The sequence below is a fragment of the Equus asinus genome, chromosome 6, assembly GCF_041296235.1.
Source record: "Equus asinus isolate D_3611 breed Donkey chromosome 6, EquAss-T2T_v2, whole genome shotgun sequence".
NCBI classification, from domain to species: Eukaryota; Metazoa; Chordata; class Mammalia; order Perissodactyla; family Equidae; genus Equus; species Equus asinus.
The window spans coordinates 71,336,590-71,362,391 of record NC_091795.1 but is presented as its reverse complement, the minus strand read 5'-3'; the positions used below and the strand labels follow the sequence as shown (position 1 = coordinate 71,362,391).

General features: G+C 39.5%; 1 long non-coding RNA gene across 2 annotated transcripts in view; it reads left to right on the top strand.

Moving 5' to 3' along the window:
• Positions 1–23,438, top strand: part of LOC106825852 (uncharacterized) — a 55,857-nt gene extending 32,419 nt beyond the window's left edge. Inside the window, exons 1-4 of one of the 2 annotated variants that reach the window (XR_011504100.1) lie at positions 8,266–8,697; positions 18,087–18,226; positions 19,039–19,156; positions 20,713–23,438. This is a non-coding gene — a long non-coding RNA (uncharacterized lncRNA). Of the gene's footprint in view, positions 1–8,265; positions 8,698–18,086; positions 18,227–19,038; positions 19,157–20,712 lie in introns of those variants that run through there. The other variant, XR_011504099.1, reaches the window with a different exon arrangement.
• The last annotated feature ends 2,364 nt before the right edge of the window (positions 23,439–25,802 follow it).

The window sequence follows — 25,802 nt, the reverse complement described above, 5'->3', positions numbered from 1 at the left end:
AATACAATTCCTACATTAATTCTCAATAAAAATGAACTGAGTGCCTATAATGTGCAGGCACTGTGCTTGGTGCTGGGAGCAGGGTGATAAGGAAAACAGTCTAACCTCATGGGGCTTACATTTCAGCGGAGGAGACGGATGGTAGTAAAGCAGTTACACAGTTTTATACAAACACACACACACATACATATTAACCACTGGCTGTGGGACATGCTGAGAAAGATCCAGAGTGTTCTAAGAGTGTCCATGTAAGAAAGGGTCAGAGAAGTCTTCCATGGGGGACTAAAGTTTGAGCTGAGACATGAAGGAGGTGGCATTAATAAAGTCTGGTGGAAATGTGTGTGAGTAGGCCAATAGGAGGAGGAAGCATGATGGTTCAATTTATGTCTCAACTTGGCTAGGCTATTCTGCTCAGTTGTTGGGTCAAACACCAGATTGGATGATACCATGGAGTGTTTCTTCAGATGTGATTAACTTTTAAATCAGTAGACTTTGATTCAAGTAGATTACCCTCCATAACACGGGTGGGCCTCATCCAGTCAATTGAAGGCCTTAAAAGCAAAGACTGAAGTTCCCCAAAGAGGAAGGAATTAAAATTCTGCCTGAGTTTTCCAGCCTTTGGACTCAAGACCACAACATCAACTCTTGCCCAAGTTTCCAGCCTGCTGGCCTGCCCTTGGGTTTTGGTCTTACCAGCCCCCACAAGCAAGTAAGCCAATTCCTTAAAATAAATCTAGATAGATACATATAGATACAGATATAGATTAGATACAGATATAGATATATCTCCTATTGGTTCTGTTTCTCTGGAGAACCCTCACACAGGAGGTGAAGAAGACTTTAGCAAAAGGAACCATGTATGCAAAGGCTCTGAGGTGGGAGGGAGCTGGCATTTGAGAGAATAAAAAATGGGCAGTTTTGCTGAAGCACAAAGAACTTGTGGCTGGAAGAGTAGCCAGGACAGAATTTTGGGTTGTGAAGCCCTTTATGAAGAGCTGGGACTTGAAACACAGCAGCAAATATTAATTCCTTGAATTTCGCGAGCCTCTATTCTTTTAAATCCACTCAATCCTTAAAAATTTTAATTATAAAGTGTTTACACGTTATGCATTCTTATACTTTTTTTACAGCCATATCAGATTTCCATAAATCACTTATATCTACTAAAACTTTCATTCTTTTCCCTCTTCTCATTTCTCCCTTTTCCTTTCTATACCGTGTGTTGCCTCTCTAGACATTTCCTCTTTTGACCTTCAAATTACTTGTGCACTTGAGCATTTCTGATGTCTGAGAATTAGGTCCAGCTTCATACTCGGGTTCCACAGTTTATTTACTCTCAATCAGCTTTGCCCCCCATATCACTGTGATATTTAGTGTAGGGATCCTGAATTTCTTTGGAGTAATTGCCCCTGCCTTCTTCTGAACTGTCTTGGGGGTCCACTAGTAAGGTGCCCTGCCTTCCCTAAGCTGAAGTGTAGATTGTGGGTATTTGAATCTTGGGCAGGATAGAAAGTGGCTGGAGCTGATTCTTCCTTGTGGTGTCTCCGTGAAGAGACAGCCCAGCTGTCTAGGTCTTCAGCTCTGCCTGGCTCTCTGTCCCTTCTGCAACCTGGTTTTTCAGTTTGGCCTTTGATGCTGTAAGCTGCTCCATATACCCCTAGTAAATCCCTTCTCTCCTTAAGTTAGCCAGAAACAGTTTCTGTGGCTTGCAGCCTAAGAATTCTACTGCTCCAGCATGAAAAGAGAAGGCTGAAGAGTTTGGTGTGGCTGATGAGAACAGTATACGTGAGAATAGCTGGAAATGAGGCAGTTTGGGGCCAGGTTTTAAAGGATGACAGGAAGAGACCACAAAGAACTTGAAAACAAAGCTGTCCTCTGAGAAGACATAGATGGAATGTGTTTAGTTGTTGAGCGAGTAAAGCAAGTACCAGTTGGGTCCATCAGTGAGTTTGTTATTGAAGAGTTCCAGAATTTCTCCCAGAATTCCACGGGAGATGGAGTCTCAGGAAAATGGCAAGAATTCTGTGCAGAATGTGGGAACCTCATCCTCTGTTTTGGCCAACAGAAAATGGCTGGTCAGTCTGGATTGTAGAAAAGAGAAGCCCAACAAAGTGGAGCCATGGGAAAGAGCTCCGTGTACCTGCTGCAGGTACATGTAGTGACATGGACCAGCCTGGTGGTCACAGCCAGAATCATCATCCTCTTAAAGCCTCAAATGGCCAGACATGTCACTCTCTTTGAGCGAACTCCAAGGCGATAAAGAAGCTTATTATAAAATGGCTATTCACGTAACTGCTTCTGGGGAAGGAATATGCAGCTGAGGCCAAAGTGAGGATTAGGGCTTGTCTGGCAGATATGCTTCAATGAAAATAAATATGCTGACAATTCTGGTTCCTACATGAATCTTGTGGGATTAGTTAATGTGGGTCCACTGCTGAGCCACTGGTCGAATTTCCGAGCTTATGAATCTGAGGATAAGGCTGTAGACTGTGGTGAATTCATTCATTCATGTAACATTATGAAGCCGGAACTTCTTTGCACTTCCACAATGGCACACTTTTTTCTTATTCTATCTTATAGGCAAAGGTTGCTTACCTAAGAAGTTTATTTTAGGAAGGGAGTGACATGATCAGATTAGAAAGAATCCTGATTGCAGGGCAGAGAGACTCTGGCAGAAGGAAGACCAGGTGGGAGGTCACTGTGAGGACCTTGGGGAAGGCTGAAGAGATCTGAACCAAGGCAGCAGTGGTGGGAAGAGGGGGAGATGTCAGCTGCTGGACTGAATTAGGGTCTTTAGATCTCAGTGACCTGTTGGATATAAAGGGTGACAGATACGCTAGAATCAAGGAGAGCTAAAGAATGTTTTGTCATTTTTCTTTCATTAAATACCCTTATCTGAATTCCTACAAATAATGCTGTAATGGTTAAATTGTGACAGTATGAAAAACAGACTCTGCGTTAAATTAGTGCTATGTCAGCCCATCGCTCTAAACCACGAATTCCCTAAGCGGTTTAGCAACAGATTGGATAAAGTGAAATTAATCCTTTAGAGCCACAAGTTGACATATGCATATGCTATGAATCCATAAACTATACTGTGAGCCTTAGAAAAGGAAGCTAAAAAATGCAAGTGAACACATCTGTATTCTGTCCTACAAATATAGCCTCCTTCACAATGTCAGTTTCTTTTGTAGCGTGGAACCAGGAGGAGGCTCTGAAATGTTCACATTGTTGACCTTTACAATCCAATGTGTTGTTGATTGCACCCCCGGCACAAATTTGATGAAGCTTTGCAGTCAGGTCACTGTTGAATATGATTCACTATCTTAAATTTAGAAAAGGCAGTGATTCTAACAGCAAGTGACAAAAACCAGAGAATTTCAAGTTCTTGTTGGCTGCTCTGGGTTACATTCCCCTCCAGGCAGAGTCAGAACTGCCAGCTGCATCAAGGAAAATAACCAGCTTGTTTGGAGAAGAAGAACCAGGAGGTGCTGCAGATAAGAAGTTGCAGAGGTTTCAAACTCTCCTCAACTTTTGGTTTCATAGTTAAAATATTTCCTTTGTTTTAAATATCTTTAAAGCAAGACCTGTAAGTGAATGTTGTGACTTTTCACTGGCTTGCATGAAATAAAGGGCTGTGTCGTTATGTGATGTATTTAGGATCATTACCCCAATGAATCTTGATATTGGAGAGCAGACTTTCGGCTTCAGCCTGGGTGAAACGGTTGCAGATTTGCCAATAAGTCAGAGAATACAGTAGTTCATATGGGACTCTGGAGTCCCAGCCACAGACGTTTTGAAAATTGGACCTCACTGATGCCTGAAAGAACCAGAAACCTGTCTCATCTGATTCCTTTGGGCTTATCAATACTCACTTTTAGGGGAACAAAGAAAGCTTTGTGCTGCTGAACTGGTAGCTCCACCGGAGGGAATGTGCATGGCAGGGAATGCGCCACCAAACTTAAAGAGAAAAGAAAATAGAAAGGCAGTGTAGACACTATCAAAATGAAGAGCCGTGTTTTTATTTCCTCTATGGGGCCGCATCTTTCTGCTGAACAGATCCAGGGACATCAAAATGCTGGCTTTGCTTCTTATGTAAATGCCTCCTCCCTCTTTTATAATTTCTTCTGATTAGCAATCCTATGATTAACATGCTTCAAAGGCCAAAATGCTTAATTTTCTCAGGAAACACAGAAGCTTCTCAATTTGGGATAATAAAAATTCGATCTATTCTTCTATTTTAACATGTGGGTGCAGATAAAACTCATGGAGGGGGCCCGATGTCCTGGGTTCTAGTCCCCAGCTCAGGGGTCTCACCTTTTTTGCATTCAATGCTGACTTTTGAATCCTGGACATTTTGATGGCATATCTACAAACATTAAACTGGACAGCAAAAACATCAACGTAACTACTCCTACTGTAAAACCATGTTTTGCAACACCTGTAAACCATCTACAGTTATTGCAATAGTCACTGTCACTCTTCAGCATGGTGTTCCTGTTTCAGTAGATTTACTGTCCCGCCCACCTTCTCTTATATACTCACGAAAAGAGTATATCGCATTTCCAGTAAACACATTATCTTTCTTTGAATACTCTGCTTCTCGACACTTTTTCTAAACTGTTACTCCCTCCTCTGTACCCCACTCTGCAAACCCATGACTCTTATTCCATCTGGCACACATTGCTGGAATGGTGAGTTTTACTCTGTTGTAGCAAAAGTAAATTTTACACAGACATGAAAACTTGGCAGCATACTTACGTGGCTCTTAAGCACGTCTTGGCACGCTGCCTTCACACAATATTGGTACCTCAGATAATCTTAAGCAAGTCACAGAAATTTGGTGCCTTGATTTGTCCTCCTGCAAAATCTGAGTAAATTCTGCTTCTATAGAAATACTGATGAAAGTATCATGGACTCTCCAAAGGTAGTTGGCTATGTCACCTTGCTGCAGGTTGGCTTCTCCAGGAAACTAACTCTGAGATGGAGATCAGCACACAGGAAGGGTACTAGAGAGTATTTTGGGATGAATAAGTGTGGAAGATATGGACCAAGAAGGATGTGGCAGAGGGAGAGATTGGCTGTGGTTGCGTCTAGTAAGGGCTCAGCTAACCCCTTGGGAAGCTCTGAGGTTGGCTTGGTCCTTTAGTTGTACCAAGTTGAAGTGAGGGAGCAAGATTTCTATCTAGGTTGACCAGTCATTGAATATAGGCCATCTTAGGAGGGGCTGTGACTTTGGGTGCAATGACTCTCTTCTTTTGAGGCAATTCCCAGGGAGGGCTCTCCATGGATAGCTGTCATTTTACAATCTTCCCAGCAGGTGAGGAACTAATCCTTCATTCCTGATGTGAGGATCTGGGTAGCCCAGCACAATACACACGGCAAAAAACAAGCTAGAAGCAGCCTGTGTGAACAACTTTGCTTTCCTATATGGCGGTTGGTGGTTTCCAATGGAGACAGAACTATGGCATGAATGGTCACAGTGAGAATCCCTTTTCTTTACCTCCTGCACCGTCACACAAAGTTCCAGTGCACTCTGATGCTGTCGACCTGGCTTCAGGGATCCTATCGGAAAGTGCCAAAGGATTCTTTCTCGGATTGGGTTGATCTCTTTGCCTTCAGCAAGACTTATCATCTTTGTGCACTCAGTCTGATGTAATCTAGCTCTATTTCCTCTCTAACATTCAAAGTGGAGCATTTATAACACTATGTCTCTCAAGTCCTGGTTGTTTATGCAAAAATGATCAGCTATTTCAAAGAGGGCATGGCATTTAGTCGATGTATCTCCTAGGTCTTATAAGGTAGGACGGTACTCCTAATCAATCTCTTTTTATGACATTAACATTTTGAAGAGAACAGGCCAGTCCTCTTGTAGACTGTCCCTTATTCTGGATGTGTCTGATTGTTTCTTCATAATCTTGTTTAATTTGTTCCTCTTCAGGGTAGGAAATTAGACAGATCTAAAGGCTTGATAAGATTCAGGTTAAACATTTTGGTAAGAATACTTGATTATATGGGGCTGGCCCAGTGGTCAAGTGGTTAAGTTCACATGCTCTGCTTTGACAGCCCGGGGTTGGCAGGTTGGCATCTTGGGCGGTTCATCAGGCTATGCTGTGGTGGCGTCCCACATGAAAGAACTAGAATGACCTACAAGTAGGATATACAAATGTGTACTGAGGCTTAGGGGAGAAAAAAAAAGAGGAAGATTGGCAACAGATGTTAGCTCAGGGCCAATCTGTCTCACCAAAAAAAAAAAAAAGAAAAAAGAAAAATGCTTTGGGAGACCTAAAATCATGACTCAACTCTTAAAAAGAAAAAGCTTACTTGTTTATATCCATCTTGGAAAATAAAAGTTGTAAAATGCATTTTGGAGCTTCAAAACATATGAAGTAAAAATTGACTGAAGGAAGAAGAGATAGATGACTCTAAATCATAGTTGGAGATTAAAAACCCCTCCTCAGCAACTGATAGAAAAACAATGCAAAAAAAAAATCAATGAAAAGGCCAGCCCCGTGGCTGAATGGTTGGGTTCGCACGCTCTGCTTCGGCAGCCCAGGGTTTTGCAGGTTAGGATCCTAGGCGTGGACCTGGCACCCCTTGTCAAGCCATGCTGAGGTGGCATCCCACATGCCACAGCTAGAAGGACGCACAACTAAAAATATACAACTATGTACCAGGAGGCTTTGGGGAGAAAAAGGAAAAATAAAATATTAAAAAAAAAATCAATAAAAATATAGAGGGTCTAAACAAGCCTATCAACCACCTTGACCTAATTGATATTTATCAAACATTATGCCCCAATACCGAAGAATAAACATTCTTGTCAATTGTATGTGGTATGTTCATCAAGACAGACCGACCACATGTTGAGCAATAAAAGAAGCCTCAATAATTCAAAACAGATCGAAATTCTAGAGTATATTCTCTAATCATAATGGCATTAAACTATAACTCAATAACAGTAAGATATCTAGAAAACCCCAACATTTTGGACATTAAACAAAATGTTTCTAAATAATTTATAGATGAAATAAATAAAAAATAGACAATATTTTAAACTAAAAGAAAATAAAAATATAATATATGAAATTTGTAAGAAGCAGCTAAAGCAATGCTTATCGGGAAATTCTTTCAAATAGGGCAAAATGTTAAACAATGGTTGAATCATGATTTCTGGGATGTTTTTTGTCCTTTTATTTCATTAAAAATATTGAAAAAGTAAGCAGTAGAAGTAATTCGATATTATGTCAAAAGGCAGAGAATATAAAGAATGGGAAGTCTGCACCTGAGAGATCTGTAATTTCCAGTATTCCTTCAAAAGGATTGACTTTAGGTCGGTAGCTGTAGGGACCAATTTCAGAGTTTGAATGTGAACACCTGTGTCCATGACCTTGGCTTTTTGTCCTGACTCTGGGCGTTGTTTACGAATATGATGCTATATCTCTTTCCCCCCAGATTAAGATCTGGGTTTTTAGAGTCAGTCTAGTCACTGAGTCTTAACGCTCGAACTTTGCTTCACTAGAGATCCATCAGACGTTTAGCAGCAAATTTACTGCCAAAAAGAAACGTAGGCGGAAGAGTGGGTATAACACACAGCAAGGTGCTTGTGATCATTCAGGCTTAGCTTCTGCTGTGTGACAGTACCCTGAGAAATGACATGGAAACATGGACTGAGCACAAACTCTGGGCCTGGAGATGAGGCGGGAAGAGAGATGTTCCACAAAGACCAAGTAATCATGGTCGCAGTGCAGTGAATGCACTGGGAAGCAGCGTTCGGCCATCTTCTTGGTCTCGTTTTATGTTTGTGTCTGTGTCTGGGTACACTGATGGCCATGTGGGGTTTGCTCCAGGAGCTGGAAGGCCTTCTTTGGAAAATTATGCTTTGCCTCATTTCATTGAAATTCCCCTAGCTAACATATTTCCCTATTATGGAATCTAACTCTCAAAGGATTCTGTGACTGAAAATAGATACATTTCTTGATAAAAATGTAAATAGTGTATCTCAGAGTATCTCAGGCTGCCTTCATTTTAACTCTCTGTACGATTTCTGATGAAAACTTGGGTGCCCTTGATGTTGAATACTCCAGATTAGTGGGCTTCCAAACTAGCCGTCCCCAAGGATTTCATGGTGAGCTATTTTAAATTGTGGATTCCACGGTCCACTAAAAAATCCACAGAAGCAGGATCTCTGGGCAACGGGCCCGTGGAATCTTTTTTTTTAAAGCTGCCTAACATACTCAGATGTTAAGCAAGTTTGTAGACCTACAGACCAGTGCTTTTCAAACTTTCATGTGTATTGTATCGTCAGGCTATCCTCTTAAAATGCAGATTCTGATTCAGTGCCTCTGAGGTGGGGCTCAAGATTCTGTTTTTTTTTTTTTTTTTAAGATTGGCACCTGAGCTGACAATCTGTTGCCAATCTTCTTCTTCTTTTTTTTTTCTTCTTCTTCTCCCCTAAGCCCCCCAGTACATAATTGTATATTCTAGGTGTAGGGCCCTCTGGTTGTTTCGTGGGGGACGCTGCCTCAGCGTGACTTGATGAGCACTGCTACGTCTGCGCCCAGGATCCGAACTGGCGAAACCCTGGGATGTCAAAGCGGAGTATGCGAACTTAACCACCCAGCCACGGGGCCAGCCACAAGATTCTGTATTTTTAGCAGAGCTCCCTGGTGCTGTTGCTGATCTGCAGACCACACTGTGAGTAGTGAGGAACTAGATTGTGTCCTGAGATCTTTTCCCTAAAATTAGAGTCCTGTCTGTCTTCCTTTGCAGAGAGCCTGTTTGGCCAGCATTTAGCATGTGACAAACTTTCTTCTCATCTCCTTGCTTGATACCTCTTCGCTTTGAAATGTTGCTTGAACAGTTGATAACTCAGATTAAGGTGACCATCCACCTTGGTTTGCACAGCAGAATCCTAGTTCATGCCTTCTGTCCTGGTATAATTATTAAAAGAGCTTCTGCCACATCACTCTTAGAAGTGTCTCCATTTGGAAGATAAATTAGAAAGTGACCTTTTCTACACCCACAAACAGTAAGAAGTGGTATGTATAACGTACAGAACATAGGTTGTGTAGCTAAAATCCTTTGTGGGTTCAAATCCTGGCCTCATTAGTCCACACTACATCTGCAATGTTAAGGAAGTCAAGCCTCAGTTAGCTCACGTGTAAAACAGAAGTGGTTTATTATGAGGATTTATAGAAATGGTATAGGAAACTTCTAGCACAGTGACTGGCATATAGTAGATACCCATTTACTTAGGCCCTTCTTTACAGTCAATGAAGTGAACAACTACTCTACTTTGGAGTGATAAAAATAGACTACTACTACCAAGTACTACTACCAAGTTAGGATTAGAATCAGCAATAGTATTAAAATGATGCATCTGCTATACTTGTATTTCAGTGTAACCCTCATGCACCTCCCATAGAATTATCTCTGAACCCAATAGTCCCATGTGATTTCTACGTTATCATGTGCCCTTCAGTGCTATGTTGATAAACATAAATCCTGAACTAGAGAAATAAAGGTATTAACATTTATTGACTTCCAACTATGTACCACATGGAGGGAGTTCCAAATTGGAACAGATCACTAACAGCGTCAAAGGACAAGGTGTAGAAAAGCTTAATCCACCTATAAACACAGAGTTAACCGATTTCCTGGGCAAACATCTACATCCAGTATTTTAGACCTAAAAACCTCATAAAAGGATTTTGATGTGACTACAAAAACAAGATGAGGGACCAACCCTGATTGCCTAGTGGTTAAAGTTTGGTGCGCTCACCGGTTTGGTGGTGCAGCTCCGTTTCCCAGATGTGGAACCACACAACCCCTCTGTCAGTTGCCACGCTGTGGCGGCTGCTCACATAAAAGAACTAGGACTTACAACTAGGATATACAACCATGCACTGGGGCTTTGAGGAGGAAAAAAACCCCAAAAAACCAAAACAAAGCAGAAGAGGAGGTGGGTAGGAACAGAGAAGACTGGGAGCCTAGTTTATACTCTTACTGCAGTAAAATCTGCATGAAAACACACCCAGCAATTAAGGAAATTGGAAGAAGATATGATCGATGATTGACTCCTGGAACTCCCATCAATTAGCTGTGCAGGCTCCTCTGGGTAATGTCATCAACCTTGCAGTAACGTGACTGAGTATTTTAAAGAATTAGGAATTTGAGGATCCCATTTGAGAGTTATAGCAGGGTTTTATTAGGAAGCTATCTGGGCCAGGCATGTGCTATACGTGCATTATCTTATGGAATCTTCAAAATCAGTTTATTGGGTGGGTAGTATTATTATCTCCATTTTACAGAAGAGGAAACTGATCCGTAGGAAATTTAGTTTCATGCAAGGTCACATCCCAAGAGGGAGAACTGAGACTCAAACTTGGGTATGTCTAACTCTGTGATCCTTATTCTTTTTTTTTTTTAATATTTTATTTATTTTTTTTTCCCTTTTTCTCCCCAAAGCCCCCCGGTACATAGTTGTATATTCTTCGTTGTGGGTCCTTCTAGTTGTGGCATGTGGGATGCTGCTTCAGCATGGTTTGATGAGCAGTGCCATGTCCGCACCCAGGATTCGAACCAATGAAACACTGAGCCGCCTGCTGCTGAGCGCGCAAACTTAACCACTCCACCACGGGGCCAGCCCCTCTGTGATCCTTATTCTCAACCGCCACGTATGGTTTTTGTGTGCTAATTAATGCTTCCATTCTTTCCACATTTCAAAAACAACACTTTATTATTCTACAGTTTAACGTGATCAAACTTGGGAATTGGACTCAGGAGCAGGGACTATGTGAGATACATCTAAATATGGAGCGAAGGCAGCAATCCCCTGCATTGACTTGGAGTCGGGGCAATTGGACAACGTGTATTAATTTATCTTACAACTTTATTGAGGTATAATTGAAGTACAATGAACTGTGTACAGGTTTAAACTATACTATTTTATCAGTTTTGACAAATGTATACACCCATGAAATCATCACCATCATCAAGTCAACAATTATTTCTCTTTTCCTGAATTTTCCTCCAGCTCTTTTGTAATCCGTCCTTCCCTCCACCAAGATCCACAGGCAACCACTGAAATGCTTTCTGTCGCTATAGATTACTTCACATCTTTTAGAGTTTCATATAATAGAATCATGTAGTATATATTCCTTTTTGCCATGCTTCTTTCACTCAGCATAATTTTGAGATTCACATGAAATTTCAATTTGTTGCGCATACCAATAGTTTTTTTTTGTATTACTGAGTAATTTTGCATTACATGGACATGCCACAAATTGTTTATCCATTTACCTGCTGATAGATGTGTTTGAACTGTCTCTAGGTTTTGACTATTACAAATAAGGTTGTTATTTGTACATTTGTGTACAAGTCTTAGTGTGGATATGTTTTCATTTCTCTTGGGTAAAAGCCTAGGAGTGAGCTAGCTAGGTGGTATGGTAAGCGTATGCTGAACTTTTTAAGCAATTGTCAAACTGTTTTCCAAAATGGTTGTAGCATTTTACATTCTCAACAGCCGTTCTCCACATGCTCACTGACACTTGGTATTGTCAGTTTAAAAAATACATATTAGCCATTCTTTTGGGTGTATAGTGGTATGTCATTGTGATTTTAATTTGCACTTCCCATATGACTAATGATTTGAGCATCTCTTCATATGTTTATGGGCCAACTGTAAGTCTATTTAGGTAAAATATCTATTTATATTTTTTGCTTATTTAAAAAATTAGATTGTTTGCCTTCTTGCTGTTGAGTGATAAGAATTCTTCATATATTCTGGATACAAACACTTGTCCGGTACATATTTGGCAAATATTTCCTTCAGGTCTGTGGCTTGCTGTTTTGTTTTCTTAGTGGTGACTTTCAAATAACAAACATTTTAGTTTTGTCAAACATCAATTTATCATTTTTTTTCTCTTATGGCTCATGCTTTTTGTGTTCTATCCAAGAAATGTTTGCCTGCTACAAGGTCATAATTCTCCTATGCTTCTGGTAGAAAATTTTAGAGCTTTATGTTTCAAATTTAAGTCTATGATTTATTTTGAGTTTATTTTTGTGTATGCTGTGAGGTAAGAGTCAATGTTAATTTTTTTTTTTTTTCTGTACAGTGTATCCAGCATCGTTTGTTGAAAAGATTTTCCTTTCCCCATTGAATTGCTTTGGCATCTTTGTGAAAAATCAATTTGACCTTATGTGTATAGGTTTATTTCTGGACTCTATATTCTCTTCCAAGATTTATAAGTTTATTTTTTACCAGTACCACGTTGTTTTGATTACTGTAGCTTTACAGAAATTTTTGAAATCAGGTAAGTTGGATAAATCTTCCAACTTTGTTCTTTCTTTTAAAAATGTGCTTTGACTTTGGTGAGTCTAGGTCCTTTGCATTTCGTATACATTTTAGAATCAGCTTGCCAATTTCCACAAAAAAAATGTCTGCTGGAATTTTGATCAATGTTGCATTGAAACTATAGATCAGTTTGGGGAAAATTGTCATCTTAATGATATCAAATCTTTCAATCTATGAATACAGTGTGTCTTTCCCATTTTACGTTTTTTTAAACTTTCTCTTAGTGATGCTTTGTAGTTTTCAGTGTGGATATCTTTGATTGGATTTTTTTGTTGTTGTTACTGTAAGTGGAATTTTAAAAAATTTCATTTTTGAATTGTTTGCTCCTTGTCTATTGGAATACATGATTTAAAAAATGTCAGCCATGTGTCTTGCTAAATTTATTTATAAGTTCCAGTAGTTATTTTGTAGATTCTCTGAGATTTTCTACATAAACAATTCTATCTGCAAATATAGTTTTACCTCCTATTTCTTTTCCCTTCTCTCTTCTTTTGCCCTCCTCTTCTCATTATTGCAATGGCTTAGACCTCTAGTATATTAAACAGAAGCAGTGAAAGTGTATACCCTTGCCTGTTACCAATTTCAGGTGATAACAATTCATTTTTCACCGTTAAGTATGATGTTAGCTGTAGGTTTTGCGTAGATGCCCATTATCAGTTTAGGAAAGTTCCCTAATAGTCCTAGTTTGCTGAGCATTCTTTTTTAAATCATAAATGAGTGTTGAAGTTTGTCAAATGCCTTTTCTCCATCTATTGAAAAGATCATATTGATTTTCTCCTTTATTCTATTAATATGGTGAATACATTTGATTGGTTTTCAAATGTTAAACTAACATTGCTCTCCTGGAATAGACCCTACATGATCATGGTGCATTATATGTTTATATATTGTTGGACTCAATGTGCTAATATTTTCTTAAAAATTTTTGAATCTATATTCCATACTTTGAGCCTTCTGGTAGTTATTTAGAATATTTTTTCAGTTTATTCAGGGGGAGGCATCCTCTGGAGTGAGCTTATGATGCTATGTAGACCATGGGGAGCCAAAATGTGTAATTTTTTAAAAATAAAATATTTTCAAATGGTTCTATAGGTGAATGTGGGCTGCTGACTGGCCAAAGTTTCCAGCTAATCTCCTCAAATATGGATAAAGAATAAACTCTCCTTATAAAATGTAATATACAATTTTTGCTGTACATCTCTAGCAGGATGCAAACTGGAGTATCCTTTATTGGTGTTTAGAACAAGACTTGTGCAATCAGACTGTAATATGCATCAGGAAGCTAGATATTTTTGTTGTTAGTTCACTGTTTTATGACTAATGAATGTTGACATATATAAACTAGTCCACTTTTCAATTCTGGGCTTTTTTCTTATAAGGCCTCAATCCCAGATTAGCAGAGAAACTTGATCTGGCAATGAGAACTTGCTAAGCAAGGCGCAGCTCATTGAGTACCAGTATGCTTGTGGAATTGAGACACAGCAAACTGTGTTGCCACTGGAGGTGGGGGCGGTTGTCTTCTTTGGAGATTTTACATAAGGTTGAGACCATTTTTTTGGACTCTTAGACAATTATTGTAATCAGAGATAAAGACCTCAGCTAGAGAAACTTGTGTGCTTCCTTCTCACTGATGAAAGAGAAGTCTGAAGCAATGTGATCTTTTCAAGAAGACTTAGTTGAGGAGGTCAGAGCGTATTTACCATTTTTTGAGAACTATTTAAAAAAAAGAGGCCAGACTTCTTTGACAGACAATTTTTCTTCTGTTTGTGCAATTAGTTAAGCAATGCTTTTGCTCACTCTCTCTCTAGACTGTAAGTTCCATGAAGACAGCAAATCTGTCTACCTGGCCCACGGTTGTATTCTCGGATACGAGCATAGAAACTGGTATATAGTAAGCAATAATATTCATTTCTTAAATAAGTGAATAAACGCTGTTTGCAATTCATTCCTATACAACTGTGGGTCTCTGGAAAGCTTCTTAATTGCTTGTTTTTCCCCAAAAGAGGCCAAGATACCAGAATGCATTCCAATCGGCAAAGGCTATGAAAGTGAAAAAACATACACAGATGGCCAGAGGCGGTTCAACTCATTCTTCTTCATTCCAGAAAATAACTCCCAAAATAGAACATTTTTTTTTGATAGGGATATTTTGTCTTGTGGGTGGCTAATAATTAAGCCAAGAAAGTCTTGGTTATGCATGTTATGGCTATCGGCTTTTATAAGTTTATTCTGAGTGACCAGGGAATTCCTTTTTCTGCTGTAAATTTCTTCAGGTTTAGTGTCTGTTTAACTTTGTAAAAGCATCTGATGTATAATACAATCCAAGCTAAAACTGTTTGCAAAGTTGACAGCCATTGAGATTCTGGCCATTTAAAACATTTAAAAGAGACTTTGAATGACCACATGCAAATCAGATCTCTACAGGAGTGACACGAGAATGAAGGACTGCCTGTATACAGCGATTGGCACCCAGAAGAGTTCTTCGAGAGGCACACTGGGAAGATGACAGGAGGTTAATGTAGCTAGCTGGCTTCTTGGCTGGCATGTTGAGCCAATTAGTGATAAGGTACACCTGGCAGCTGAACTTTTTTCCCTCCCATTTTTTTCTTTCAAGAAAATGTATATTTAAGAAAGAAAAATAAGGAGAAAAAAAGAGCAAAAAAAAAAAAAAAGAAGGAAAGAAAAAGAAATGCAGCCCACTTTATTGTTTTTTTCTCCTACCATTTGTTCTTAAAATTTTATTTTTAGAAATAAATGCAAGAATGTGTTTTTGGAACCATCTGAAAAAAAAATGTGTGTTTCTATTTGCAGTAAGACTTGAACCAGGTTTGAGATAATATTAAGTTTAATGGACAGCTCTTCGGCAGAAAGGCTAAAAATTTAAATCCTCAGTCCTCTCTGCAAGTGCAGTTTTTCTTTAAGATTGTCAAATAAATATGTTGGGGAAGATGGTAATTAAGTGTGAACACATGGCTGTTTTTTGCTGAGATCTTAAGTCTAGATACTTAATAGAATCATTTGCCTGTTGGAGTCAGTGGGCGTGATGTAGGATACTGGCTGGCAAGACATCAAGTTTGTCAAAGCTAATTGGGAAGTATGATAGAGATTCAAATTCCTTATATGGCTTTTAAGACTGGGGGAGTATTATAGCTGAGAGGAAGATTACGACACCGTGCTATACTATGCCAAAACCTAAATCAAGAAAGCCAAAACAGGAATATACTATTTCCAACAAACACTGAGGTGGAGTGAAAGGGCACTGGATGCTCGCTTCTACTTACTGCTTTGCTCTTCACTGACTTTGTGACCTGGGGGAAAGTCTGAATCCCTCTGGGCCCCAGAGTCCTCCTTTTTCAAATGGAGAAGAGTTGGAATTAAAATGCAATTCAGTTATTTTCCAAAGTGTTGTCCAGCTAGGAAGTTCTTACTAGATCAAAGAAGACTTCTGTGCCTTTGTGTATTCTGGGTACTTCTCTGTCTTCTTGTTAGTTGAGTGTGAAATGCTACTAAAGATTCCAGGTGCCGGCTTTCAGTCTGCACCCTTCTCCTTCATGCACTTTATGTTTCAAGGACTTGAAAGCCTAGGGATATGTGAGCTATACATTTCAGAAAAATCCAGGGGCTAGCTCATAGCTAAGAATATGTCAAGGGTAGTTAAGCAACTCTGAGGTTTGTAAGAAAGTCCATTAAGGCAGCATGGTGGCGGAAACCAGAACATTCCCCAGCCTTCCAGCCCATGTGGGTGAGGTAGAGAACAGACAGAAGATGAAGATCTGGGTAGCATTGGAATTTTTCAGCTTTCGTATACCATCCACTCAGGCTATGTATATAAATCTTTAAACAAAAGTTATCTCTGAAAACCTTGTGATCAGAGTTTGGGTAAAAGATTTTTGGTTAGACCAAGGGATAGGAGCTGTTGTGAGGGAAACTTCACAGCAAAGATAACATTTAATGAAACCAATTACCCAGGGAACTTGCAGAAGGAAGGGCGTATGACCCAGGTGCAATACTATATAAAACTACACTCTTCAGAAACAATAATAGGTATAATTTCACTAAAGGAGAAGGAAGGTCATATCTTCACAAGCCCAGTGTTTGCCAAGTCTGTAAGTCACCCAGAAAAAAGGTATTTATGATCATTATTCTCCCCAGCATCTTAGACTCATTGTTGTGAAGTCTGTGTTCCTGCAATTATTGTCAGGACATAGGTTATTTTTTAACTAATGGATGCTTGTGGACTTAAAGGCGATGACAGCCGCCTGAGAGGGAGCAAGCGACTTGGAGATGACAGCACGTCCAGACCCACAGGCCCCGTTTCAGTAGAGGAAAGTCAGGGCTATTGGGACACGGTTCCTACCTAGTTGTGGCTGAATCAGGCTTGCACTGGACCCCCTCACTTAGAATCTTGGGATCCCTCTGAGTTTGAACAGTGAGCCAGATGGATTATAGGTCTGCCTCGGGTGGTGTTTCTTACGGTTTTAATTAGACCTGAGTTTATCAAATGCATGGCAAGTGCCCAGAATCCGGCAAGGACGAGATGCCTTTCCAGCAAGCATTTTCTTCCCTCATAATCAATGTCAAAACACTTCTTGCCTTGTATACAATTCATCTGACTAATGAGTGAGTCCAAAACTTAGAGGTTCCTCTCAACTTACTTTAGAACACGATTTGCCCATTCCATAATCTCTTAGCCTGTCCCTGGAGCTGCCCAGGAGCTTAGTTCGTGGAAGGGATGGCAAAGGGTGTGGAGAAGATGGTAATTGCTGTTTGGAAATTCGAGATGACTGGAAAAACAAATGGAGGATATCAAACTTTCAGAATTTCATTTCTACCAGACAATCATCTATATAAATTCTTCACCATGACTTTATATCAGATGTATCAAAAACAACCAGGTATGGAATGTAAATAGAATTGAGAATCTTATCAATTAAAAAATATATGTATATAAAGAGAGATGTGCTTTACTAGTGAGCTTATCTTAAATAATCACATATTGTAACAATTAATAAAATTAAACATGAATTAAAACTTTAGTTTGAAACATGCATATATCCGTTGTCATCTTAACTCACAGCTGTTGATTTTTTAGCTCCCACATTTGTTACATGGCTGCCTCCTTCTTGTCTTTTGCAGCTCATGTCTTCCTTGACTACTTTATCTAAAAAATCTCTCATCTAAAAAGCCCCCACCTTGGGGCCGGCCCGGTGGCACAGTGGTTAAGTGTGCACATTCCGCTTCAGCAGCCCGGGGTTCGCCAGTTCGGATCCCAGGTGTGGACATGGCATTGCTTGGCAAGCCATGCTGTGGTAGGCATCCTACATATAAAGTAGAGGAAGATGGACACGGATGTGAGCTCAGGGTCAGTCTTCTTCCGCAAAAAGAGGAGGATTGGCAGCAAATGTTAGCTCAGGACTAATCTTCCTCAAAAAAGAATATAAAAGCCCCCACCAGTCTAGTCCAGGGTACAAAGGGACAATCATGGCAGAGACCACAACTTGTGCCTTTTATGCCTTTATTATTAAAATAATAGAACTCCCCAAGTTTTAGGTGGGCACCTGCCTGCCCAAATAGATACTGCATTTCCCAAATGTCCTTATAATTAGCTGTGACTGAGTGATTAAATTTGGGTCAATGGGAAGTGAGAGGAATGAAAATAAATCATGTGTGGGTCATCTCCTTAATGATGAACCACTTGCCCCGGATGTTGTCTATGCCTTTCCTACAGGCCGAGATGCAGACGTGATGCTGGTGAGCTGCTCCAACCATGCTCATGAGGACAGCACCCTAGAGCATGGACCGGGAGATGGAAGGAATCTTATTTCTGGGAAGCCCTTACAGAAGGAGCCACCGTCCAGCCTTGGACAGGTCACCTCTGGGAGCAAAAAATATATATTTCTGTTTTCTTTGAACATCTGTATTTCTGATTTCTCTTTTACTTAAATTCAGCTGTACCCTAAACAATATACCCTCTACCCACGTTTCATTTTCTTCATAGCAGTTCCCGCTATCTTTATTTCTCTGTTTACTTGTTTATTGTCTGTCTCCCCTCACTGGAATGTAATTTCTGTGACAGCAGAGATCTTGTGTTAACTTCTACATCCCCACTGGCTAGAATAGTGCCTGGCACATAGTAGGTGTTGTATGAATATTTGTGAATTAATGAGTGAATTAGCTGTAATTAGGTAAATAGTGATTGGTGCGTTCGTTATAAGAGCACATTTGAATGGATTGTTATAAGGCTACTGAGGAAAGGGATAGCTGAATATCTGTAAGAATGTGGCTCTGATTTGAGTCACATCATCATTTTTCACTGGGGAGTCAAATTGTTCTACTTTGTGCCACATCCCAGCTTCGCTGATAAGAGGCCACGGCTTAGGGCTAGTTTGAAAGTGGCAAATATTTAGCTCCTCTGTTGTTTCAAATGGGACAGCTTGGTGGGATAGGATGAGATGAGAAGGGGGAAAAGCATGGACAAAAGTAGTATTCTTATGCTATCTAAAACTTGAGGTCACGTGCAGGGTGACTATACAATTCAGTGGCCAAACTGCAGACTTTGAGGATGCTACAAATAATTATACTGGGACCAAATTGCAAACAGGAACTATTTCAGGCTGACCTGAGCCACTGCCTAGTCAAGTATCAATTCACAGAGAAAACTTGCCTGCTTTCTTTGACAGATAGTCACTGCATTTGACAAATGGCACTCTCAAGGATTTAATGAATGAGACGCTGACCAGGAAACACAGAAGTGGTCCTAAATTTTCTCCTGTGACTGGATGTTTTGCTGAAACATGAGTAAGTCACTCAGCATATCAGTTCCCACAATGTTTAACCTCCATATTAATTCTACTTTGATTCACTTAAGAACATGAAGTAAAAGTTGACCAGTAGGCCGCAATACAAAAGAAACAATTATTGATTCAGGTTTCGAGATCAGGAAGGGATCTCTTTAGTGCAGCAGAATTGTTTCAAAGATTTACTTTCAGCTATCATCTGGAGGCAAAAAGAACACATTTTTAGGACATCGATCAGCTGAGCAGAACAGCTGCCAGTTCTTGGATGATGTAAACATTTTGAACAGAGAAAGGAAACAGGCAAAATGTGAACACAAAAAAGAGAGGTGATAGAGGACGATAAGGGAACAACTTGCGAAAGGGCAGAGGTACATACGATGAGAAGTTTAGGAAGGCATCACAACCGCAGGGATCTGTTATAGATTGTGGTAGTGCCCATGGGCTTTTTCGAGAAGATCCTCAGCAGGCTTATAATATACATGGTGAGAGAACAGAGCAGTGGGATTCATCTGGTCCTTCATTCCACATGTATTTATTGAGGGCCTACCATCCATCTGGTGATGAACTGGTGGTGCGAGGGGGTTGTCCCTTTATCCTTGTGTCAGGATCAATGTCAATACATTAAATGCTCTCAAAGAGCAGTCACATGTATTCACACTTGGTACATCACAAAAGAGTCATACAAATGAGGAACTTAGCCAAGAATGATGTTTACAACTAAATCTGTAATGAGAGGAAGTTACAGAGGAGCACAATGCCATGGTAACACTTATTTACCCATCATGCCTGTTCTGGGAGCTTTTTATATTATAAGGAGAGATGCATTCTCTCTCACAATGAATCAGGATGCAGTCTCACTCCTACGGGGCCATATTCATAAAATGGTGAGATATTTTATATCTGGACTTCACTAACTAGTGAAAGCCAGTAAAATCTTTGATTCTGAGTTTCGCTATAATTGATAGGGCGCACAATAAAGCAAATGAGAGTTTACTTGACCTTGAATAAAGAAGTATTACCAGGAAAAAATTAGGAAGGGTGGACTGACATTTCTGGTTGAGTAAATCCTGCTTGGTTTCAGGGGAAATGATTGATTTCAGAGTAGGACCCGGGTAACAGTGGTTCTCAAACTTTATCATACATAAGACTATGCTTAAAATGTAGATCTCTGGGCCCATTCCCAGAGCCAGCTTCAGTGAGTCCAGGGTTAGGTGTAGAAAACTGCATTTTTAATAAGCTTCCCAGGTAATTTTTGAGCAAATTTTCCTCGCACCACACCTTGAGACCACCCTGTCCTAGAAAAACCACCCTGATTACCTGGAAGCTTCCGATGGGACTGCAGAGACCAAGGCAGGTTTTTGGAAGCAACCTGGCACAAGCTTGCAGAGGACAAGCTGCTGTTTTAGTTTTCCACCCCTAATTAATAGGATCTGGAGCCTACAGTAGCTGGCACGCGATTTAGAGCTATTTTAAACAAGACAAAACAAATGATGTGCAGCTGCAAACTGCTACCTTGAAACATAAATTCAGCTGCAATTTGTATTCAATTTCTTACAGATGTGGCACGGCAACATGATAGCACTTTCTGAAGCCCGTAATGCTGGAGTGGCGATCTACAAGAATCTGACAAGAGCAACCTGCACTGGGGCACATGTGACCGTTATTATGTCTTAAAGTTATGACCATGTAAATGTGCAACATGACCAAAGTTGAAGCGCCTCGGCATTTCACTTCACCAGAACGCCTGTATTTCCCCATGTGTAGCACAAAATCACCCGTGAATACACTGTCTATGTGTTTTTGTTTCTCTTCATGGGCAATGTTATAGCTGCCATGTTGCGCTAAAATTACATGACAGCAATCTTAACTTTCTGACACTGGTTTGCTGTTCAGTGAAACATCCTAGTGGAGAAATTGGCCGAGAATGACGGTGGCTGATTTGTAATTCTCTTGGGGCTCACTCTTGGCCTTTGCCTAGGCTGGTGGATTTGCTGAATATACCTACAGTCCTGCTTGTGGAGCATATTCTCAAACTTTAGAGTAGACCACAATTCCTTGGGTGGTGTCTGTCTAAAATGCACCTTCCTAGACCTCACACGCAGATGTGCTGATTTAGGCCTGGAGTAGAATTGAACAATGAGCGTTTTTTAACAAGACCCATGGATGATTCTGAGGCAGGTGGTCCACAGATTCCGCCTTGAGTAGACCATTAGCTTAGCACCACAGGGAGATGCAGGGAAGTGGAAATCGTGGTCTCTGCAATTGATGCATGTAAACAGAAGAGAGAAGGTAAAGACATTTATGACATGCAAATGATCAAGGAGCCCCTAAAAAAGGCCAACATTTATTGAGTGCTTACTGTGTTCCAGGCACATGTATTAACTGATTTCATTCTCAGTGCTGGGTTCTGTAACTATCTTCATTTACACTTAAGAAATCAAGGCAGAGAGAAGTTAATTATCTTGCCTAGAATCATAAAGCTATTAAGTAACAGGATTGGATTTGAGCAGGCAGGTCTGCCCCTAAAGCACTTATTCTAACTCCAGCTCTGCACAGCCTCCAGCTGGTATGCTTTGCTTCCAGAATCCAAACTTGCCAAGTATGTAAATTGGTGTTTGTTTATCGTGTGTGGGTATGAAAATTCATATGAGAAAAGCATTGTCTCAAAGTTTTCCTTTAAGAATGAATTCTTATTTTTTAAACAAAAGGGTTAATTTATGATTGCAGTTGTATTAAAAACTCAAACACACACTGTAATAAATTCTAGCCAGGCACTACACTTAACACTGGGGATATAGAAATAAAGGTCTCTTGGGGAGCTTATTGTGTAAAGAGATAAAAAGAGCTGGTCACAATCCAGGATAATATACCAGACAATCTACAGCTTGGTATTGGTAATTGGTACAATGGAGAGCAGCATAGCTTTTGGCAGAAGCACAGGGCAGTAGGAGTGGGAGGTTGTGGTGTCCAACCATTGGTTGGATCTAGGTTAGGCTACTCTAGGAGACTTCACGAAAGAAGTATGACCTAAGCGGCATTTGCAGAATGTGCTATAGAGTCCATGAAAATCTAAGAGCTTGCCATGTGATCCATCCTCCTTTAAGGAAGCTCTTTCTATAGATTTGCCATGCTTTATGGCACGTGACTCTGTAACTCTGGTCATAACTTCCTAGATCAGGGAAGTGCCCAGTTCAAAGGCAATTGTTTAGAAAGAAGGTAACAGTTTGTTCATTTGGGGAATGTGAGTGGAAGATGAACCTAGGAAGCAATGGACAACTGTGTTTGTGGCAATGACATGATGTCAAGGTACTGCTACTCAAAGCATGATCCATGGATCTGTGCTGATCCATGAACTCTCTCTGTTACAAGTACGTGAAGAGATAAGTGCTGAAATTGAGAGTAAGAGTAAAAATTTTCGTAGTGATTGAACATTGCCAGAACATCCAAGAGCAGGTCTAATGGCTGTATTAATTTATCTGTTAATGCAAAACAAATTATCCCCAAACTTAGTGGCTTTAAATAGCAATAAATGTTCGTTATTTCACACAATTTTTGTAGTTCTGGAAATCAGGATCTGCTTAGCTGTTGTTTCTGGCCTGGTTTCTCCTGAGTTTGCTGTCAAGGTGTTGGCTGGGGCGGCAGTCATCTGAAGGGTAGACCAGGGCAGGAGATCCACTTCCAAGATGACTCACTCCTATGCCTTTTGGCAGAAGACCTCAGTTCCTTTCCACGTGGACTGTTCCACAGAGCTGCGTCAGCCTCCTCATGACATGGCAGCTGGCTTCTCCAGAGCTAGTGATCCAAAAGAGAAGTTGCAACACTTTTCATGACTAGTCTCAGAAGTCACACACGGTAAGTTCTGCCACATTCTATTCATTAGAAGCAAGTCACTAAGTACAGCCCACACTCAAGGAGAGAGCAGTTGGACTCCACCTTCTGATGAGAGGAGTGTCAAAAAGTTTGTGGATATTTTTAAAAACCACCACAGTGTACATATCTTTTTGAACAGATTATAGACAAATTTGCGTGCTGTGGAACATGCATATCAAGTTGCGTGTGGCGAGGACTGTGGAGTAGTCATGTACAGTTGGAAAACTTATTCCACAAAATTGTGGATACTTAAGAAATGGTCCTTTACCATTTACCAGGGATAGATTTAGAAGCACTAGTCTAGAGCCTTGTATCCTACTCTTCAAAGACTTTTGCTCAGATAACCCCAAAAGAATTTTGAAAATCTATGTACCATCTGTTACATATTTTAAAATTAACACTAAAAAACTTTGTCATAATTAAAAAAATTTAAAGAATATAATTTCTGGTATATTATAAATATTGATACTTGAAAGAAAATGATTACATTTCTCTTTTAATTGCATTCAGTGGGATCTAAATAACAATGTCCAGTTAAAAGAACTCACCACGTCCAGTTAAAAACACATGAAGAAGACTCTTTGTTTGCAGGGGAGGATTTGCCCTGAGCTAACATCTGTTGCCACTCTTCCTCTGTCTCTCTCTCTTTTTTTCTCCCCAAAGCCCCAGTGCATGGCTGTATATCCTAGCTGTAAGTTCTTCTAATTCATCTATGTGAGCCACCGCCACAGCATGGCAGCTGACAGACGGGTGGTGTGGTTCCACAACTGGAAAGCAAACCAAGGCCGCTGAAGTAGTGAGAGTGCTGAATTTTAACTTCTAGATCATCAGGGCTGGCTTGAACAAGACCTTTTAACATTTGGAAATCATGTCTTTCCTTTTTATGTCTGTCTATCTACCTATCTATCTATCTATCTATCTATCTATCTCATCCGTCCATCCATCCATCCATCCATCCTGCTCTATCTATCTATCATCTCTCTATCTATCATCTATCAATCATTATTTATCTCCTTTAGCTCACCTTTCCATTTCACTTCACCTAGAAAAAATTACCATAATGAAAACTAATTTTAATTGAAAAGTTTTTATCAATCACCCTATCATAATTCTCTGCTAGAAAAATATATATATAAATTGAAAATTTAAAATTCATTTTATTTTCTGTAATTTAAGGCTCTAAGTGTTAAAGCTTTCAGGTGTAAATTAAGTTCCTGTAATAAGTATTATTAGTATACAATTGATCAAAATATGATAAATATTGATAAGTGTTTAAAAGAGCAAAATTTTATTGGAATTGCTTCTCTCAATGAAGTAAAATAGAGCTTTTACTTTTAGTTTGTGATTCCATTGGATGAGAATGACTTATTGCCAAAATGAGAGAGAGTTCAGCATTAATTTTATACCTAGTTTTCATTTTTATAGACGTTTAAGAAGTCTTGTTCTCATAGATAGGTGTGAATAGACTAAGTTTTGTTGTAGTAATATCACTCAATTCTTTTGACTACTTCTGGCTTCTGTACCAAAAATCACATAGGGGTCTATCATAAATTTAAATTTAAAACTTCAACTTTGTTTAAAGCCAAGAATTCAAAATAGCCCTGCCCTTCAAATGGATATGTTATATAGTCATTAGAGTCATTCATTTCTTAGTTTCTGAGAAAACACCAAAAAAACCCTTCTTTATCTTTGAAAAGTTTTCATCAAGCCTTAATAAGAAATGGCTATTAATTTATCTGATATATTTAATAATATAATATAGAGATATATTTATTTTATTTCATATAAAATCCATTAAAAATAAGTTATAGATCATGTCTTAGAGATGACAACAATCACGTCAAGATTAAACTATTATAGTCATATAATTAATTTTATGTTGTTATAAAAAAGATAAATCTATATTCTGTTTCATATTACTTAATTTGTTATAAAGCAATATAAAATTTAGTTAAATTTATTACATTTTTACGGGAATGATGAGCATTATAAAAGACATGCCATTCCCTCTATATATGGATGTGTATTGAAGCTTATTCCTTTATCATACTTCTAATTCTCTGCTTTATTTTTTTAAATATTAAACACATTTATTTTCTACTCTGCATCATCATTCCACTACCTAATGAATTTGTATATCTCATCCTGTTTTATTTGCCTCTGATTCTCGCTCCTGGTATCTTGCTTCTGCTTCTGTTTTGTGATTTTTTATTGTGAGCTCATATTGGTTGTAATTCTATCAGTGGGATACTGTTGAGGCTGAATTTGAACACGCATGCCCCTAGGGAAGATTTTTGTTGCTTCTACCAGGCACCTCCAGGTGTTAAATCTGAGTACACTTCAAATTAGGCATGAGAGCATAGTCCATCTTAAATTATAAGTATCTATTTGTAGTTTTTAGAATCATGCGAACAGTATAGATCTAGTTCCAGAATGTATGGGAAGCTGGCCTGTGGCCATTTGTTCCCACGGAATCTTTAAAAAACTTCTGTCCAGTATTCCTTACTGTCAGCTTGTGCAGATGAAGGAGTTTTCCACCCTGTTCTCCCTTTCCCTGAAGGTGTTTTTCTTCCTGCGTCCTATCTATGTTCTGTGCTTGGTAATCTTACCTAGTCTAGCTCCTTTCCTTGCCTTGTTCCAAGGCTGTTTCTTCAGCACCCTCTGCAGGCCAAAGCCCTAAGCCGCCTGAATCTACCCCGGCACCCAGATCTAGTAACTCACGTAATTGTTACGGCTACTTCACTCAGTTGTTCTTCTTTCCCAAGTTTGTTAGGTGT